The 20,670-nt window shown below is 46.1% G+C and overlaps 1 protein-coding gene across 4 annotated transcripts in view; it reads left to right on the top strand.

The window, feature by feature from the left end:
• Positions 1 to 585: 585 nt before the first annotated feature.
• LOC147692521 (cytochrome P450 2B19-like) overlaps positions 586 to 20,670 on the top strand; it is a 467,523-nt gene continuing 447,438 nt past the window's right edge. Inside the window, exons 1-2 of one of the 4 annotated variants that reach the window (XM_086938735.1) lie at positions 586 to 721; positions 5,650 to 5,819. The gene's annotated coding sequence lies outside the window, so the exon portion shown is untranslated. Of the gene's footprint in view, positions 722 to 5,649; positions 5,820 to 20,670 lie in introns of those variants that run through there. The other 3 variants (XM_086938736.1, XM_086938737.1, XM_086938738.1) reach the window with 3 other exon arrangements.

Genomic DNA, 20,670 nt, shown 5'->3' with positions numbered 1-20,670 from the left:
TACCTTCGTGGTACAGTACCTAGGGTAAAGGAGGCATGGAAAAGGCGTGTTCCCCTTCCTGCAGAAAAAACAATCCTGCTTGCAATGCTGCCACTCTCACCATGGCGCAAGAGTACTTGCGTTGTCGCTAGGCAGCACATTGCGCACCAGCGATGGGAAAAGGCAGGAATGCACCGTATATTTGTAAATATGGTTCTATTCCTGCTGTCACACAGCGCAGAAGGTGGCTTGCTGTGCTGTTTCACATCTTCATAAATATGGCCCATAATATGTACTTACCTGCGTGGTAAAGACTGCTTGGTAATGGCCCAATGTGGCACCTGCGTGGCATTTTGACAATTTCTAGGATAGTTCTTATACATTTAATAATACCCGCATGTTCCCAGGTGTGAAGTGGAGTTTCGTGACAGAAATCTAAGTCACTTTCTGACTGTAAGCAAAAAAAGAAAAATCACTCGAATTACAAAATGCCCCTCAGTCAGTGGGAGGGGCAGAGAGGTCACCAGAGAGAGGCGGAGGAATGCAGGGAAATAGGTAGAGCGTGCTCGGGCTGTTTAGTAACGAGCTAGTCCTCCCTCCCCCCCGCCCATCTCTCCTCCTCTCTTCTGGGGTGAGCTCGCGCAAGTGTTGAAATAAAGTCCAGCCTCTGCAGTCGGGGGTGAAAGTCTGCGCTCTCGCCGCTCGTGGAGGTGCTGCAAAGTCTGTCCTGTCGTCAAAGAAGGTAGGCGCCAAGAACGTCTGATTAAAACATATTTGTGCAGGGCCTGGCATCAGCCAGGGTAGTTAAGATAAATAAAGAGTTTTGAGGGGCCGTTCAAACCGCGTAGGCTTTCTTTCTCCTTGTTATACAATTGCATGCTTGGAGCAGAGAGGGTGCAGAGGAGTAAGAAGCAGCGAAGGGCCTTGGCAGAGGCGTAGCTTGGTCTGTAAGATTTCTCAACAATGACACTGGCATATAATATTAAAATACATTATACGAAGAGGGGCTAAAAGGCCAGTGGAAAGGTAGACAATGCAGATTGGTAGGGGTGCAAAGTGAGAGAAATCGTAATATTTCTTAAAAAACATCATTTTTGAAGATTCTTAAAACAGAGGGAGAGAGTGTGCCTTTTTGTATGTGTGTGTATGAACAATTCCTGGTGAAATCCAACAAACATATCACCAAACCGGACTGAAGAAAGCACCTGGACCCAACTATTTATCAGAAAATACATTTACTAGGGGGTGCAACACTCCAAACACCTCCTTGATGCTACGTCCCTAGGCCTGGGACAGGGAACGTAAGAGGGCATGCAGCACAGCCAAACCAACACGAGTGTGATGAGGAGCATGGCTGAGACTTTTTTTTCACACGAGTGTGGGAATTAATTTATTTACCAAGTTATAAGCTTTTTAAGCAGAATAACAACAGAAACATTGTATAAAAGATTGTCTACAATTTGAATGGAAACAGACTTTTTTTTATGATACATGCATGATGGGTGTTGTTTGAGAACCCAGATACAGACATGACGTGCAAATGGAACGCGAGTGTGGTTGAGAGCATGGATCACTTTTTAGTTCCAAGTGTGTACAAATCTTGTCATTTTCTTTATTAAATGCAAGATCATAGAGTGAGTATGATTAAATACACTTACCAACACTATATTAAAAATGTTTATTGCATCCATAAGGGAAGTATTAGCAAATGATAATGCGTATCAAGATGCATACAGATGACGTAGCTCTTTACTAGTAAATGTATCTCCTAAGATAGTGTCTTTAGAAAACAAGGGACCCCTATAGTAACGACTAGCTATAACATAGGGAAATTATGCAGTAAGGAAAAGTATTTAGCTAGGTGCTGATTGAAAAACATAAACCTATTTAATATATCTCTAAAGCAAAGGGAACCACTCTATTCTAACAAATGTGTCCATACAGATATATATATATCTCAAACCATATTTATTTTCTTATTTAATATATAGCTCATGATCAGCTTTGTAAATCATATATCTATTTATAGTGTCTATTTGATTACAGTCATTTCATGAAAATTATTTCATCAAAAACCAACAAAATTGTACACAAACAATATACGATAGACGTGAGGTCGATGGAGGCAGTGCGGTAGAAGTCAACTACGCGTGTTTCTGCATACGTGCCTTCATCAGGTAGCCGTCTAATGCACATATAAGATCTGATACGTGTACTCGATGATGTACTGACGTTTTTACTGTATCTAGTTTCTATTGGCTGGAAGAAGAGATACAGTAAATCTTGCACGGAATCTGTCGCCCTTGTTATGGGTATGACACCCAAGCAGTATATAATGGGCTCGTCCGACGATTGAAAAGACTGCTATCGATTATGTTGATACCGCTTGATTTTGATTCTGATATATTTTGGTTTGTCAACGTAGTGATGCCAAGATGAGGCAGATAGGACCCGGCTATGGTGCCAAGAGGATGTTGCCCTTTTATACGGGCGGGTTTAGTTATCCACCTCTCTTGCCAACATGCCGCATAATGAGGTCACACACGGATTCAGACCATCTCAGATAGTGGACAGGTGTGGCGCAGCGGCCAGGGCAGCTGACTTCGGAGCACAGGGCTCACGGTTTGATCCCCGGCTCCGGCGGCAGCTCAGTTCAGCACCATGTGACTTTGGGCAATAGTTCACTTAATTTCCACAATGGCCCCCAGCGCCTTGAGACCCGTTTGGGTGAGTAGTTTGCGCTTTACAAATACTGGATATACGATTTTATTTACAGGAGAACAGACACTGTATTGCCCCTGGCCAACCCTTAACCAGCACAACAGTAGGGCAACAAACATCCATATTAGCGTCTTCTCCACCCCTCTTCAGTCGGACACATAGACCTTAAACTTTCAAAGTTCCAATGAGGACATCTCCTCTGATAAGAAAGTGCTGTTCTTACTTATGTTGTGGGGTCTGTTATGTTTTTTTAATTGTAGTCTTTAAAGAAAAAGACCGCAAGCTCACACTCATTTTAGTCAATTATGTGCTTTCTTTTATTTGGATGTGACATTGTAATTCATCGTGTGATCACTTTCACAGTTCACAATTGTCCTTCACTGTAATAAAGAATTGTGGGCTCACACTTAGAGCCCTGAGACTTTCCCAGTCACTACCACTAGATGTACCTAATCAAGGACAGCCTAACTGTTTCAGCCGAATGACACACTCTGTAACGTTATATCACTTAAATAGACTCTGGGAATGTCTGAATCTAATGTAATAGAATTGTGAGAGAATTCTCAAATGTATAGTGCAGTAAAATGTTTCTTCTTGCTTGTTCCCCATTGGTGCATACCCTGCGAACCATGTATTTGTTTACTGAATGTATGAAATCCTTTGTCTAAATTCCTATAAAATTACCAGTTTCTCTTTATAGAGGGGTCACCCTTTCTTGCCTTTCATCCTTTTCTTAGAAGATGAATCTATAGTGAATTTTTCATAGAACTTTACTGAGTTCTTCCTTTACTCTATAATTGATATACTTATTTTCTTAAATTGAGTTTCTGTAATGCTGTACTTATATTCTTTGAGTAAACTTTTAGACTTGTGCTTGTCTGTCATTCTTATTGAGATTGTTCACAGCTTCCTCCTAATGTGTAAGAATGAATAAAGTAGAGATGGGCCCATTGAGGAGCACCAAAGTCAGTTAGGGACTACACTGCTGCCGGCCCAATCAGATGACAAGTAAATGGGACACAGGGTTGTGCGCTAGCAATATTCCCCACTTATATGCTTCGAACTGAATTAATAATTTAGAAAGTCACAGGAGGAAGAACTGCTGCCAGCCCAACCAGTGGACCCTTATTGGGCAAGTAAATGGGACTCAGTGTTGTGGCCAGACAATATGCCCCACTTAAATGCTTCCCAAGTGAATGGATAATTTAGAGAGTCGCAGCAGGAAGAAGGCTGTTTATCGATTGAACATGATTATACAATTTTGGTGGCGAGACCTATGATTTATGGATCACTTTTGAAATCATGGTAAAATGCTGTGTGAACCCTATAAAGATGTTCTTCATGCATTTTACACTAATTATATTAAACAAACTTTGACAATGCCAATATTCCTGACTTATGCATGCACTGTTAAGCCAGATCTAAAAATTCATGTATGTAATTGACTGCCCTCCTCACATCTGTGCTGTTGCCAGAAAAGAACGTCATAAATTATCTAGTTATCTAAGACACTTTATTACCATTACAACTTCATGTGTGTGCCTCTGAAAGTTCAAGCTTTGGCAGCTTGATAAATAAACAAAATGATCTAATTTGTGTGGAGGGCAAGCACTTTTTTTGTGGAAGCATACATCTGCCCAATCAAAACATGCCTTCCTGGCAGCCAACATGTGTGCTGAGCGAAGCCTCTCTCCTTGTGATTCTCAGATAATTGTCTGGCGCCAGCTGCGCTATCAATTTTTAATCTCACAAGGAGGGGCAGGGGCTGCGGAGGTCCAGCGTACAGGCCCCATGCAGTTATGGTGAAACACAAAGAGTACGCTGTTCCTATGTGGGAATAGGGGGAAGAGACGGGGTGGGAAAGAAAAATGGAAAAACCTGGGTGGCATGCAAAAAATGGTATGTTAGTTACGAACAGGTGCTAGGTAAGAGGATGTGTGTTTGCGATGGGATAGCTCCCACATGAACATCTTTAGCTTCACGATGGCAAACCGAGAAGACCTCCGGCAAAGAGCCCCCTTGTGGGACCTGTTGAGCATTGCAGCACCAGCCCAACGAGGAGCTGCCCCTATAATGAAGCATGACACCCTTTGGGGTTTGTGGGGGCCCTTGCTAATTATTGGAGCTATCCCTTTGCAGCCACGCATCCTCTTACCTTGCACTTGTTCGTAACTACCATACCATTTTTTGCCTGCCACCCAGCTTTTTCCTTTTCTCTTTCCCCTCTCCCTGTCTCTTCCCTCTATTCCCACATAGGGACAGCTGCGCTATTCAGCCAGACAATAAAAATGGCTCAGCTCTTCCAGGCGTGGAGCTAGACATTTGTAAATCCTCACTTTTTAATCCCAAGCACGAATGTCAGGATAAAAATGTCAGATGTGAGATAGCAGAACAGGATGTGTATAACACAGAAAAACAATACTGCAGCAAATGAATCCATATGGTGTCAGATATTACAGTATTTTAAAGTAACCTTCCTACAATTTCTCATCTCTCAATTTATGACTCAGTTGCCGACCATCTACCTTCTTAAACCTTCTACAGCTAAATTGATAAGGGGATAAATAGGAGAAGGAAGGGTGACATTTTGATCTCATATACTGAGGGCTCTTTGGCTGCCTTTTTCAAAATGTAACACCCTCTGTCCAGAACCCAGTGCCTTCCACAGAGGCTAATTCTAACCTTGGACAGAAACAGAGAATGGGGATATGGAACATGCTGTTCATGGAGTTACCAAGTTATTTAAGGCGAACTCTGGATTTCAAGCAATTCCCAGGTGCAAAGGTGAAAACACAGTCTTTTGCAAGCACCTATTTTCACACACTTCACATACATTTAGCATACCAACAGGCACACACCTGTACATATTTTTTTACACAACCTTGTCTTGTTGTAAAGTAGCACTGTAAAGAATGGATGATAGCATTACCCTTTTATTTTTTTTACAAGGATGAAAAGCTGAGGGGACCGCAAAAAGATATGATTCTGAGGTCTTCAAGCTGACCTTGTGTTTCCACAATAGGACACTACCTCCTTGGGATTTTTCAACTGCTTTATTTAATGGCCATAGTGTTTGCTGTAAAGCCCAGCGTGTAACTTGAGATCAGACTTGAATCAAGGTAAGAGAATTATTAGTGGATTTTTGAAGTTATATAGTTATATAAATTACCTAGTAGTGGTTGCCACTGGTTAGTTATAGTTAAGATCACGTTTCCATGATATCAATACATTTTTGGTATGCTTATAACTTTGTTGCAATTTGAGGAATCTTTACAAAACTTTTCAAAAAAATTCTCCTCCACCTCAGGTCCTTTCTTGGGAGTTTCACTATCCATCAAGCAGGGGCCAAGAAAAAGTGGGTCTCAAAACACATTTTCCCCAATAATTTTTCCACAGGAAAATTGACAAGCGATACTGGGAAAACGGCTGAATGGAATTATTCCAGCTTTTGCAGAAAGCTAGATATTTGGCCAGAAAGCGTGTTTTTTTGTTATTTAGTGTAAATCCATTCAGTAATTTTTAGAAAGTATGGCTCAAAAACGTAGAATATTTCATGGCATGGAGGATCTGTGAAGCCGGCAGGTGTCAGGAATGAAAGGAGCATTGATTGCATCAATGAATCAGGGAGAGTGTGTGTTGAGCCATTGCTTGAATTATAAAGTGGTTGACAAGTGCCCTAATGCAAATCACTGGCGATCGTTAGATGACCACCTGTTGGCCCCCAAAAAATAGTAACCTTTGACAGGCATTTCGCAAGACTGAATTGTTTATCTTGACTGCGCATGCCTGTCACTGTGCACTTCAATTGATGAACTCTGTCAGAGAGCAGTATTCTGTCTTACTCCAATTCACCTTTCAAGGTTTCCACCCAATTCACGTTATTCTTTCAACCCTCCTCTTCCTATTGGACCACTGAGAGAGCAGACTCCTGGTATTGGCGTATTTCCACAGCATCTCTTCAGAAATGTCCTTGTTCCTAAGAGTGCCATTTCCCATTGGACTCTGAATGAGTAGTGGCTCGCAATAGCATGGAACATCCTCAACAAGATCCCATTGTTCTTTTGGTCGACTTTTCTGCTTCCTACCCTTTTCCCTCATCTTGGTCCAACCAGCGCATCACTGCAGATCGAAAGGGAGGCGCATTTCGAGAGTGAAGACTGACGCCTAGTAAAAATACAATTGTAATATACATTTGTACTGTGAAGGAGCGTAATCCATGTTGTCGCCTCATTCTAAGTAAAAGACTGTTCAAATACTAGAACGTATTGGAGCATCGACAAAGGTGTAATTTCTCATGTGATACACTGAACTGAATCATCTAATCGAAGAGAGGCAATCTCCTATTGGTCTCTGGGTTTGTGAGGAGTATGAATGATTAGTGTGTAATGAAATACTGGATTTAGTTATTGTTTATTGACATAATTGAATTATTCATTTTCCATGTATGTCATTATTATTATGTAAGGTATCCCTCACCCTAAGAAGCCAGTCTATTATTGATTGGAGTTAACAAGAAAGAGAAAGAGTGATAGAGAACAGACTAAGGTAGCTGAGGGAAGACCCAATAGAAGACCAGGAGTTGTCACTTCTTAATCCCATTCTCATTTCCCTCCTGCTGTTGTAGCCTGGTCTGAAACTCTGGCCAGGCCGTACCTGTGAGAGGCCATTAGGCACTTGCAGCAGTCTGTTCCTGTGTAGATCATTGGCGCCTGACAACATGTCTCTAGATGATATCTGATTGGCTTCCACTACTACAACAAAGATGTGGAAGCAACCATTTTATGACTCAGACTCAGGCCCCTGCCCTAGAAGTCCCCCCCCCCCCAAAAAAATATAGGGGGTAACGGTAGGGCTACCATGCCCCCCTAGGCATGGTGGGGAGTGGTCCCAGAGAGACACGCCTGAGGACAAAAGCTCAATTTTTGTATTGGTGTTGCAAATTTACTGAATGTTTGCAAATCTGCAGTATACATAAAAAATATTGTGTTTTCCCTGGGTAGGTCAGAGCCCAGGGAAGCAGCACAGTTGTATTTTATGGAGAGGAGTGGGCGCAACCCCCTGCCTGACTTTTATAGCAGCCCAGGTAACCCATCCCCTGGGGCTGTACTTTTTTAGGGCTCGCCTGCTGTGCGCATGCGCATAGCTGGCGAAGCTCTATAGGGGCTTAAATAAGCTTTACCTAGACTGGCGATTGACTGGCGATTTGATGCTGTGCCCGTGGCTTTTAGGTCAATGCGCAAGCGCATTGACCTAAAATGCGCGTGCACATCATCAAATCGCCAGTCAATCGCCAGCAGCACTCCTCCCCTGCTGCTTCACACCCTCATGCCGCTCTCCCCGCTCCGCTCCCTCCCCTGCCCGCCGTGTCGCATTTCTCATCCCCCCTCCCCACAGCAATGCCCTCAGCCGGCCGGCTTGTATGCCTGTGCCATCATGTTGTACAAAGAATCATTGTTTAGTCATGGCTCATCGGAGGCTCCAAACATAATTTGTAGCACCGTGTCCAGATGGTGGCAGATAGACTCTCATACTGGGACAATGTTCCCGTCACAGAGTGGGTACTAACTTTAGATTCATTTTGAAATTGGCAGCGGGACACATATGTGATCCGGTAATCGTTTTTCTTCATAGTTAATTTTTCTCCAGCAGTAGTAAAGATGTTGCCATCATGCTGGAGTCTTGGCAGTGTAACCCAAACAGTGCTTTACGTGCACAGTTGACAAGAAGCGTTTGAATTGGAAAAGAAGCCCCTCACTCTATATGATCTGTTGTACCTGAATCATGGTTTGCATTAAGTCTGCAAATGAAAAAGGTGATTTTGCATCTAGAAACTACTCACACGTGTGCTTGTTGACCTAGAAGTTAAGTTGCAGACTTTCTGTTTTTGTCGTGAAGAAAAATAATTGTCAAAATGGCGTGGGTGAACGTTTCCAGTAGTCTAGCTTTATCACTTTTAGTTTTCATTAACACATTTCCTAATGCACATGTTCATGTCTACGTCTGTGAAAGACTGCTAAATCCTCATTGCTGCTGGACAAACAGGACGGGAGGCCGTCACACTACAGTGCCCAACTTTAGCCGCTCTCCCCGCTCCGCCCCCTCCCCTGCCCGCCGTGTCGCATTTCTCATCCCCCCTCCCCACAGCAATGCCTCCGCGGGCACCATGATGTAACCCCACTCTCTTAAATGCCTACATTATACCAGTCTTACATCAACACCACATCCACCACCACATCCACCAACACATCCACCATCACCTCCACATCCACCATCACCTCCACATCCACCACCACATCCACCACCACACACATCCACCACCACCGCATCCACCACCACCACCACACCCACCACCACCACCACACCCACCACCACTACATCCACCACCACATCCACTACAACCACCACCCCATCCACCACTACCACCACCACCGCATCCACCACCACCGCTGCATCCACCACATCCACCACCACCACATCCACCGCATCCACCACCACATCCACCATTACCACCACATCCACCATCAAATCCACCACCACATCCACCACCACATCCACCATCACATCCACCATGACATCCACCGCCGCATCCACCACCACATCCACCACCACTTCACCACCGCATCCATCACCACATCCACCACCACCACCACCGCATCCACCGCATCCACCACCGCATCCACCACCACATCCACCACTTCCACCACCACCACATCCTCCACCACTGCATCCACCACCACCACATCCACCACCACCACATCCACCACCACATCCACCACCACATCCACCACCTCATCCACCACACCCACCACCACTACATCCACCACCGCATCCACCACCACCGCATCCACCACCACATTCACCACCACATCCACCATCAACACCACATCCACCATCACATCCACCACCACCACCACATCCACCACCACCACCACATCCACCAACACATCCACCATCACCTCCACATCCACCATGACATCCACCGCCACAGCCACCACCACATCCACCACCACCGCATCCACCACCACCGCATCCACCACCACCGCATCCACCACCACCACATCCACCACCACCACTACATCCACCATCACATCCACCACCAACACCACATCCACCACCACCACCACATCCACCAACACATCCACCATCACCTCCACATCCACCATGACATCCACCGCCACAGCCACCACCGCATCCACCACCACCGCATCCACCACCACCGCATCCACCACCACCGCATCCACCACCATCGCATTCACCACCACATCCACCACCACATCCACCATCACATCCACCATGACATCCACCATGACATCCACCGCCACATCCACCACCACATCCACCACCACTTCACCACCGCATCCACCACCACATCCACCACCACCACCACATCCACCGCATCCACCACCACATCCACCACATCCACCACCACATCCACCACTTCCACCACCACCACATCCACCACCACCACATCCACCACCACCACATCCACCACTGCATCCACCACCACCACATCCACCACCACATCCACCACCACCACATCCACCACCACCACATCCACCACCACATCCACCGCCACATCCACCACCACATCCACCACCTCATCCACCACCTCATCCACCACCACCTCATCCACCACCACCACATCCACCACCACCGCATCCACCACCGCATCCACCACCACCGCATCCACCACCACCGCATCCACCACCACCACCACACCCACCACCACTACATCCACCACCACATCCACTACAACCACCACCCCATCCACCACTACCACCACCACCGCATCCACCACCACATCCACCATCAACACCACATCCACCATCACATCCACCACCACCACATCCACCACCACCACCACATCCACCAACACATCCACCATCACCTCCACATCCACCATGTCATCCACCGCCACAGCCACCACCGCATCCACCACCACATCCACCACATCCACCACATCCACCACCACCACATCCACCACCACCACATCCACCACTGCATCCACCACCACCACATCCACCACCACATCCACCACCTCATCCACCACCTCATCCACCACCTCATCCACCACCACCGCATCCACCACCACTGCATCCACCAACACCGCATCCACCACCACCGCATCCACCACCACCACCACACCCACCACCACTACATCCACCACCACATCCACTACAACCACCACCCCATCCACCACCACCACCGCATCCACCACCACCGCATCCACCACCACATCCACCATCAACACCACATCCACCATCACATCCACCACCACCACCACATCCACCAACACATCCACCATCATCTCCACATTCACCATGACATCCACCGCCACAGCCACCACCACATCCACCACCACTGCATCCACCACCACCGCATCCACCACCACCACATCCACCACCACCACTACATCCACCACCACATCCACTACAACCACCACCCCATCCACCACATCCACCACCACATCCACCATCAACACCACATCCACCATCACATCCACCACCACCACATCCACCAACACATCCACCATCACCTCCACATCCACCATGACATCCACCGCCACAGCCACCACCACATCCACCACCAACACATCCACCACCACCGCATCCACCACCACCGCATCCACCACCACCACCACCACACCCACCATCACCACACCCACCACCACCACACCCACCACCACACTCGCCACCACCACACCCACCACCACATCCACTACAACCACCGCCGCATCCACCACATCCACCACCACCACATCCACCACCACATCCACCATCACCACCACATCCACCATCACATCCACCATCAAATCCACCACCACCACATCCACCATCACATCCACCACCACATCCACCACCACCACATCCACCACCACCACATCCACCACCACTTCACCACCGCATCCACCACCACCACATCCACCACCACCACCACATCCACCGCATCCACCACCACATCCACCACCGCATCCACCACCACCGCATCCACCACCACCACATCCACCACCTCATCCACCACCTCATCCACCACCTCATCCACCAACGCATCCACCACAACCACCACATCCACAACCACCACATCCACCACCACCACAACACCACCACATCCACCATCACCATCACATCCACCATCACATCCACCACCACATCCACCACATCCACCATCACATCCATCACCTTCACATCCACCATGACATCCACCACCACATCCACCACCACATACACCACTTCCACCGCATCCACCACCACCGCATCCACCACCACCACCACATCCACCACCACCACCACATCCACCACCACCACCACATCCACCACCACATCCACCACCACCACATCCACCACCACCACATCCACCACCACCACCACATCCATCACCGCATCCACCAACACCTCATCCACCACCTCATCCACCACAGCATCCACCACCACCACATCCACCACCGCATCCACCACACCCACCACCATCACTTCCACCACCACATCCACAACCACCACATCCACCACCACCACATCCACCACATCAACACCACATCGACCACCTCCACCACCACCACCACCACATCCACCACCACCACCACCTCCACCACCACCACCTCCACCACCTCCACCACATCCACCACCCCCCCCACATCCACCCCCACATCCACCACCACATCCACCACCATCACCACCACATCCACCACCACCACCACATCCACCACCACATCCACCACCACATCCACCACCACCATATCCCCCAGATCCACCACCACCACATCTACATGTGTGTGGCTCTGTGTGTGTAGGTGCAAATGCAATGTTCTTGGATTGTCGTCACAATAAAATACACTGAACATAATCTTCACAAAAGTTATTTACAAACGTTTAAGCTATTGCCATTATAAATTACAATAACTTTTATTTAAGTATTAATTATTTACAAAATTAAAAGCCATTGTTATTTGTAATATCAATACATCTAAGTCACGTAAATACAACACACATTGCATTACAAATGCTATAGGTGTCACATTTGCAAAAGTTAAAACTATTGACATTGTAACTGACAAAGCTATTAATTTTGCTACTTTCAAAACCAACACATAAATAAAAAAAGTGTCATTTACAATACCAATACCTCAAACTTTCCTAATGCGAGACCTATTGCATTTCCAATGCTTGTTTGATGAGAAGGGGGCATGCAGCACCTTCCTTAAGCCTCCAAAAGGCCATGGGGAACTCATCCCCCGGGGTCTTTATTTTAAACTAGCAGCCCGTCCCGACGTTGTCTGGGTATGAATTGCTGTTGACCAGTAGTGTATTGTTTTGTAGGATTTCGTTTTGATAGCATTTCTTATCTGTGACAGGCCTGTGAAACGCTCTGATTCACAGTGCACTGCTGATTCACTTAAAAGTGCGCGTTCAGTAGTGTGTGAACTCGAGTATCCCTACTTTATTTTCCCTTGCAATATTATATAGCGCGAACTCGACAACATGGCATGAGCACAATTTACATTACAGAAGAACACATTCATTTGTGGTCGGCACGGGGAGACAAAGCGATTTGCCTGGAATCACAGGATGTTGAGCTGATGCCGAGATTCGAACGTAGCTCCCCAGCTCTAAAGTTCGCAATTCTAGAACTTGTGGCGGGAGGTGTGTCTAAAAGTGTATGTCGGTGCTTTCCATCAATGAAGGAGACCTGTGCATTTTTCAAATGGGTGGTGAAAATATATGAGTATGTTGCTGGAGATGTGGGCCGCCGTGCCACCAATGTACTTACCGGGGAAGGGTAAACACCCATTATTCCGCAACTTTCTTTCCGCATACCATCACTCCGCATACTTTCATTACGAAAGTACCATGACTCCGCAATGCCATTATAAAGCATGGCATTACATTTTATATGCTTTTACCACGCATACATTTACAACAAAATTCATTATAAATGCATGAATGGTAAAACCATGTTTTTTTTTAATGTTTGGATACGGTAAGTATGGGTATAGGGGTATATGTTTTGGGGTACTGAGGTATATGTTTTGGGGTGTTTGGGTATTTTAAGGTTTCAGATATAGTTTTGGGTTATGGAGTACAGGGGTAGTTTTAGGGTTTAGGGATAGGTATGGGTTTTGGGGTACAGGGGTATTTTAGGGTTCAGGGCTAGGTTTGAGTTTTTGGGTACAGGGGTATTTTAGGGTTCAGGGGTAGGTTTGGGTTTTGGGGTACATGGTTATTTTTAGGGTTCAGGGCTAGGTTTGGGTTTTGGGGTACAGGGGTAGTTTTAGGGTTCAGGGGTAGGTTTGGGTTTTGGGGTACAGGGGTATTTTAAGGGTTCAGGGCTAGGTTTGGGTTTTGGGTTACAGGGGTATTTTAGGGTTCAGGGCTAGGTTTGGGTTTTGGGGTAAGGGTATTTTTAGGGTTCAGGGGTAGGTTTGGGTTTTGAGGTACAGGGGTATTTATAGGGTTCAGGGCTAGGTTTGGGTTTTGGGGTACAGGGGTATTTTTAGGGTTTAGGGATAGGTTTGGGTTTTGAGGTACAGGGGTATTGAGGTAATATAAATTTTATGGTCATGTTGTGTTCCCTAGCGAGTACCCCACCGACTCCATGTACGAGTTAAAAGTGCATGTAACTTCCCTCCTGTACCAGCTATGAAGACGCAAATACATTTGCGTCCAACGTTAACTTGTCCTCTTTCAGACCCACCATGAATGGGTTTGATGGTCCGTTCCTAAGTATGCTATGCCAACGTCTTTTTGAAGTGTACTCCTACGTTTTTCAGCCTGGCTGAAAGTAGGCCCTGAATCTCTGCCACCGAGCCTCTTTTCTGGCTTCTGACTGCGAGGGCCTCTGCCCAAGCAGCCCCCGTACCCGTGAACTCTGACTTACTTCTAGCGCGGCCCTCCGTGCTCAGCTCAGCCTGCTGCCTGCCAAGATTGACTATAATCTTCGAGTTATCTGTTTTCCTCCCCGAAGATACATTCCAGCCTGCTAGCTTCAGTAAACATCCTTCCTCAGCTACAGGGCTAAAGGGCCGACCTGTCTTTATGCAAGTAATTCATAGCCTCTGTTGCCATGCTTCCATGGAAGGCCCCATGCCCCCACGCTTCTCATACAGACACTCAGGCGCTTATACACGCACTCACAGCAAGTATAGAATAGCTTCTGCTCTAGAGACCTTTCTGCCCAGATAGCTTAGTTCCTAAACATCAGATATCAGATATGATAGAAGCCCAAGTTGATCTGACATGCCAGACTTCTGTCTCTTTCCGCCAGTGTAAATGTCAAGTCCCCTGCACCCCGTCTATCACACGTCATGCAGCTGCGCGCGCATCCAAGCTTCCGATTTCTGCTGACATTGCAACATTCTGTTAGCACCACCCCTTGGTGCCACCCACTTGCGTCACCTATCAGTGACGTTTCTAGCACACACCCTAGTTCACGCCTAGTTTACGCCTCTTGATGATGTACTAGCACCACGTGTATACTGTTATCTTGTCTTCTCTCAGCTGTTACGCCTCTTACATTGAACATTATGATGTAAATCAAGTATATAAGCTATGTATTGTCAATAAACGACAGCGCGCTCATCTATCCCTTCTGACATCCTGTGTGGTGGTCAGAACATGATATCCTGATTCCTTTATGAGGAATAAAACCCTTAGAAACTCTTACACCACGGACTCTGTTTTCCTTCATTTCGATTGAGTTATTATTGATTAAGTACTTATCTGCATAGAAATTAAGAGAGTAAATTAATTATTTACATCATTTTGGCGCCCGAACAGGGACCCCTCCCCCACCTCACGCGCCGGAAGGTGCGTTGCAATCCGTGTCCCCTGCCATCAGTTAGACGGACCACACGTGTACTGGCAGGATTTCCTGCATCCCCCTCTGACACACGGAGGTGACGAAGACTGCGATCAGTGCCCAGACGAGGCGGTGAGGAGTGCGGAGGATCCCGACCAGAGCCCAGCCGAAGGAAGCAAGGTCCGAGGTGTGAAGAGGCCCACCAGTTTTCCGAAGTTTTCCGAAGTTTTCCGAAGTTTTCCGAAGTTTTCCGAAGTTTTCCGAAGTTCCGAGTCGAGTCCAGTCGAGTTTTCCGAGGCCTTCTGTTTTCCGTGCTTCCCGGTGAGTACCATTGCTGGGTCGTATCTAGACGGGTTTGGGTACGCAAGTCCGGTCTGCACTGTTTTTAGGCAGTGTATCTGTACTGTTTAGCAGTATATAAAGTATTCCGAATTTCTGCACTGTTACAGCAGTGTATCTGTATCGTTGAGCGGTACATTCAGAGTAGGGGGAAGTTAGCTATGTCTTTAAATGTTTCATGTGATTAATGTCGTGGTATGAATGTGATTGTTTTTGTGCATTATTGTGTTTTTCTTGTTTAAATAGTTACAGGCGAAATTAAGTATTAAGGATCAAGCATTTCAGTATCAAGTAGGCACAATGCCGTTTTTTAACAAATTAAAGCAGATAGGAACTAGGAAAGGGATGTTAGAGGAAGAGATTCCAATCCCCCCTAGGGACACTCCAGGTAATTTCATGTATAATAAGCATGGCATAGACGCCATCTTGTATCTAGAGTTATGGACAGATTATACCAAGCACCTAGAGGAAAGATACCGATGGCCAGTTAACGGAACATGGGATGCCGAGTGCATCATAAAGGTAGAAGAAATATTACGGAAAAAGAAAGCTAGACAATCTCAGAAAGACGCCATAGAATTTTGGCGTAAGGAATCACGTAAGCGTGCTGATAGAGCACTCCGTAGAGAAGACAGGCTTAAAGAATCAGAAAAGGCCCAAGAAAACGAATTAGTTACTGAGGGAATTCGAGTAAAAGTAGAACAAATAGATCGTATCCAAAATGGCAAAGTGAACAACATGTATCTTTTGGCCGATGGTACCCCTGACGCCATTTCAGAAATACCGAAAAATTTGCCGTCACCATTAGTTCCAACTAAAGTAATGCATAAGACTACTAAAGACATATTCCTAAATTCATATCTCGAAGATGTAGCGCCAGCTTACACCAATCTGCCTGTTCGTGCCCTGCCTACTGACAGGGCCGGGGGTGGTACTGCCCCCCAAGATCACTCTCAGCCGACACCGAAAAAGACTAGTTCCGTTCCGCCAGCTCCGCCACTTCCCTCACCTAAAACTGATCTGCCGAAACCACTTCAATCAGATCCTACTAAAAGACAAATTCAGATACTGACTACACACAGAGATAATGCCCAAGTTTCCGCTTCAGGAGGTGCGACCGCGGGTCTCCAGACCCCGCCACCGACTCACAGATTAAATCTCAGAGGTATGCAGAGTCCTCTTACGCACAGATCCCCCCGTTCTTCTAATTCATCCCGTCTTGATGCACTAAAAGAAAATATGTCAGTTTGTAGATATGATCCAGAACCTGGACAGGACGACTTAATGATATTAGCGTCTTTACGGTTAAGATCTGCTACTGATAGTTTGTTATGTTATGCAGGAATGAAGGAGCGCCTAGATAGAATATATGAGTTCGTTCAAACGGGAAAGGACCCCGACAGTATTAAGGATGCCCTGGAGAAACAGAAAGTTAACATGCAAGCACTGATACTACGATTTTTCATAAATTGTCTAATAAGAGAACGAGACAGGCCCGGAACAGATCAGAGTGAATTAGATGCATTGAACAAGTGGGGTCAAAATATAGCTGATGGAAAACATGACAGACAAAATTGCATAGAGGCCATGTATAAAAAGATTAAGAAAGCAGTGATAGCAGTACACGAGAAAGAGAAAGAAAAGGCTCCCTCCGAGGAGGAAGAAGAATCTGAAGAACTAGAACCGACTACAAGCACTATAGCATATGTAGGTAAGGGAACTTATCTTAGGAAGGGTATCCGTCCAGAAAGCAAGAGAGTTTTCTTCTCTGCCTTAACGAATCCGAATTCTGCTGAGCATCAGTTCCAGGAAACTGATAAACGGCTTCGAGATCGAGTGGGGTACCATGTACTCAATTCTATGGATGAACAAGAATTAGCCCGATCAGCGGTATCATGGGCCGAAAATGCAGACATATATAATGATGACACCGTAGCACAGACATTTCTGAACCTCTCCCCCGACGAACAGAAATTAGCAGGGGTATATATGATTCAGCACCTTCTCATTAAGTACAGAAAACATTATTCCGATCCAGGTCCCTTACATGAGACACTAGAAGCACTACTGATGGATAGATGGAGAGGCCTAAGCACTAAATTAGTTCAAATAATTCTAGAACAACGACGCAGATATGATACCTTTGTAAGTCCTGAATATGTCCCCGCCCCACCTCCAGAAAGGAAAATGTACCATATGCAGTGCGGGGGTGGTATTGAAAGTCAGAACCCCTTACGAGAAGTACACCCTGTTATGGGTGAGGACAAGGTTTTGAAACGCGTGTATGTGCACACGCCTCTGACTAAATTAGAACTGTTAGAAATGAAGAAATTAGTACCATGCCATGATAAAGACCCTGCAGGTTTCCATAGAGAGCTTAAAGACATGTTATTAATGGGGGACTACACATATGATGATATCATGAAAATGTTGAAAGTATTATTGCCTACGGGTATATTCGAGAAATTAAAGGAAAAGGAATGGGAGGTGGGAGACACAAAGATTGCCTGGGCAGAAATAGAAGACGAAGAGAAAAAACGGGTTCCAGGGTTAGGCCTTGGGGACAAAACTAAAGCATTACCAGGTTTGATAGTACAGGTCCTGCCCAGATTATTGACAACTAGAAAGGAGGATTGGGATGCAATCTCGTCCTGTAAACAGAAACATGATGAAGATACTAGCGACTTTTATTCAAGATTCGAGAAATGTTTTATTATCAATAGTGGCCTCCAGCCAAGTAGCGAGTCGTACCCACATCTTTTTGTATCAAAGTTAGTCGAGAATTCCCTACCGTTAGTTAAAAATAGAGTGTATAAAGTCGAGAGTACATGGCAAGCAAATACGCCATCCCAGATGTTACAAATGTTACAATATCACCAGAATAGAATTAGGGAAGAACAAGATCAGGAACAGAAGCGCATGAAAGACACGAAAATGAAAATGTTAGTAGCCCAGACGGTCCCATCCGACAGTCACAGGAAAGGTACGACCCAGACAAGTCACGCTGCAGCTCCTGTTAAAGGGACATGCAATTATTGCAAGCAGCCAGGTCACTACGTACACGAATGTGCAGTTCTGAAACATAACATAGCGACAGGTAAAACTAAAGAGAGACCGCATCCGCCTAGACAAGACCATAACCAGCATCAGTCTACACAGAATACACAGCCCATGCATGCATCTGCACAGACAGCACAGACCGTAGCAGTACCACAGCCACAGCCCATTGCTGCAACTCAGCAAGTCTCACAACAGATGTACCAGTATGCCCAGTCTGCTTACCCCGAATATTCCCGATATACATGAAACAGCCTAGAGAGGGAAGGTGGCTTGCCTCTTATCGAGATTCCTGTAGATCAAGAAGGTCCTTATGTACACAGTCAAGTATTGGGGAAAGATAGAAAGTTTTTAATTGACACAGGGGCAAGTCGCACTACAATAAGTCATGACGAAGTTCCAGGGGCACCCCTCTCAGGCTCACAAAATGTTTCCCTTGGTTTTTCAGGACAACCTATTGTAAATGAAGTATCAGAACCAGTTCCCCTGGCTGTGGGTCCATTATCACGCGTTACAGACCTGTTGCTAACAAAATCATGTCCGGAAAATCTGTTAGGAATTAAAACACTGAAGGCTCTAGGAGCTATAATATGCTGCTCCCCGGAGGGGGTTAGACTCTTTCTGCGGGATTTCAAGGGTCATTACGTCCTTCGTGAGTTTGACGTCAGATTGAAAAATGTACCTGATTACTTGTGGGCAAAAGGCCCAACTGATGTAGGATGTATGCACATTACACCATACCGCGTTACCCTCAAGGCAGGTGTTGTATTACCCAGAATCAGACAATACAAGTTACCACCCGATGCTGTAGCGGCTTTACTGAAAATCATTGAAGAGCTCATTGCCCAAGGAGTGGTCGTCGAGACCGACTCCAATATCTGTAACTCACCCATCATTCCGATTCTTAAACGTACTGATCCCAATGCACCGCCAGTATATCGGCTGGTGATTGATCTTCGAGAATTGAATAAATGCATTATCCCACAGTATCCTGTGGTCCCCGATATATCATCTCTCTTGACTGCTATTGATTCAGAAGCAACGTTCTTTACTGTAATTGATCTCAAGAACGCCTTCTTCAGCGTGCCTATTGATCCAGAGAGCCAATATCTCTTCGGATTCTGTTTAAATGGACGCAGTTTCAAATTTTCGCGCGCACCTCAAGGATTCACAGAAAGCCCCAGCATCTATAGTCAAGCACTGAAAAGACAACTAGATTGTATTCAAATGCCAGTTAACACCGCTTTACTACAATACGTCGATGATCTGCTGATCACCGCACGAAGTGAGCCCGAATGTGAAAAAGCATCACTGACAGTTTTACATTTCCTGGCCGACAAGGGACACAAGGTGTCTCCTTCGAAGCTACAATTCTGTGTTCAGCAAGTTGTGTACTTGGGTCACTTGCTGTCCAAAGTGGGGAGACAGCTCACTCCCGATCGCATTCAGTTAATTGTGAACATGCCGCAACCCAAGACACAAAAGGAAGTGCGGGCCTTCATAGGCCTCACCTCGTACTGCAGACAATGGATTCCCCAGTATGCATTTCTAGCTAAACCACTCATCCAGTTAACGACACAGGAGGCAGCGACTTCGACTGTCCTCCCTTGGACTCAGGAACACACACAAGCTTTTGAAGAATTAAAGAAAGTTTTATGCCAAGCACCAGTTTTAGCGACACCATGTTACAGCAAACCGTTTACACTTTTTGTTACAGAACGTGATGGCACAGCGTTGTCTGTCCTCACTCAAGACCAAGCAGGTTCACATAAGCCTTGTGCT

The sequence above is a fragment of the Lissotriton vulgaris genome, chromosome 9 (genome assembly GCF_964263255.1).
Source record: "Lissotriton vulgaris chromosome 9, aLisVul1.2, whole genome shotgun sequence".
In the NCBI taxonomy this organism is placed as follows: domain Eukaryota; kingdom Metazoa; phylum Chordata; class Amphibia; order Caudata; family Salamandridae; genus Lissotriton; species Lissotriton vulgaris.
Note: the sequence above shows the minus strand (reverse complement) of the source record. Positions and strands in the feature narration are given on the sequence as shown.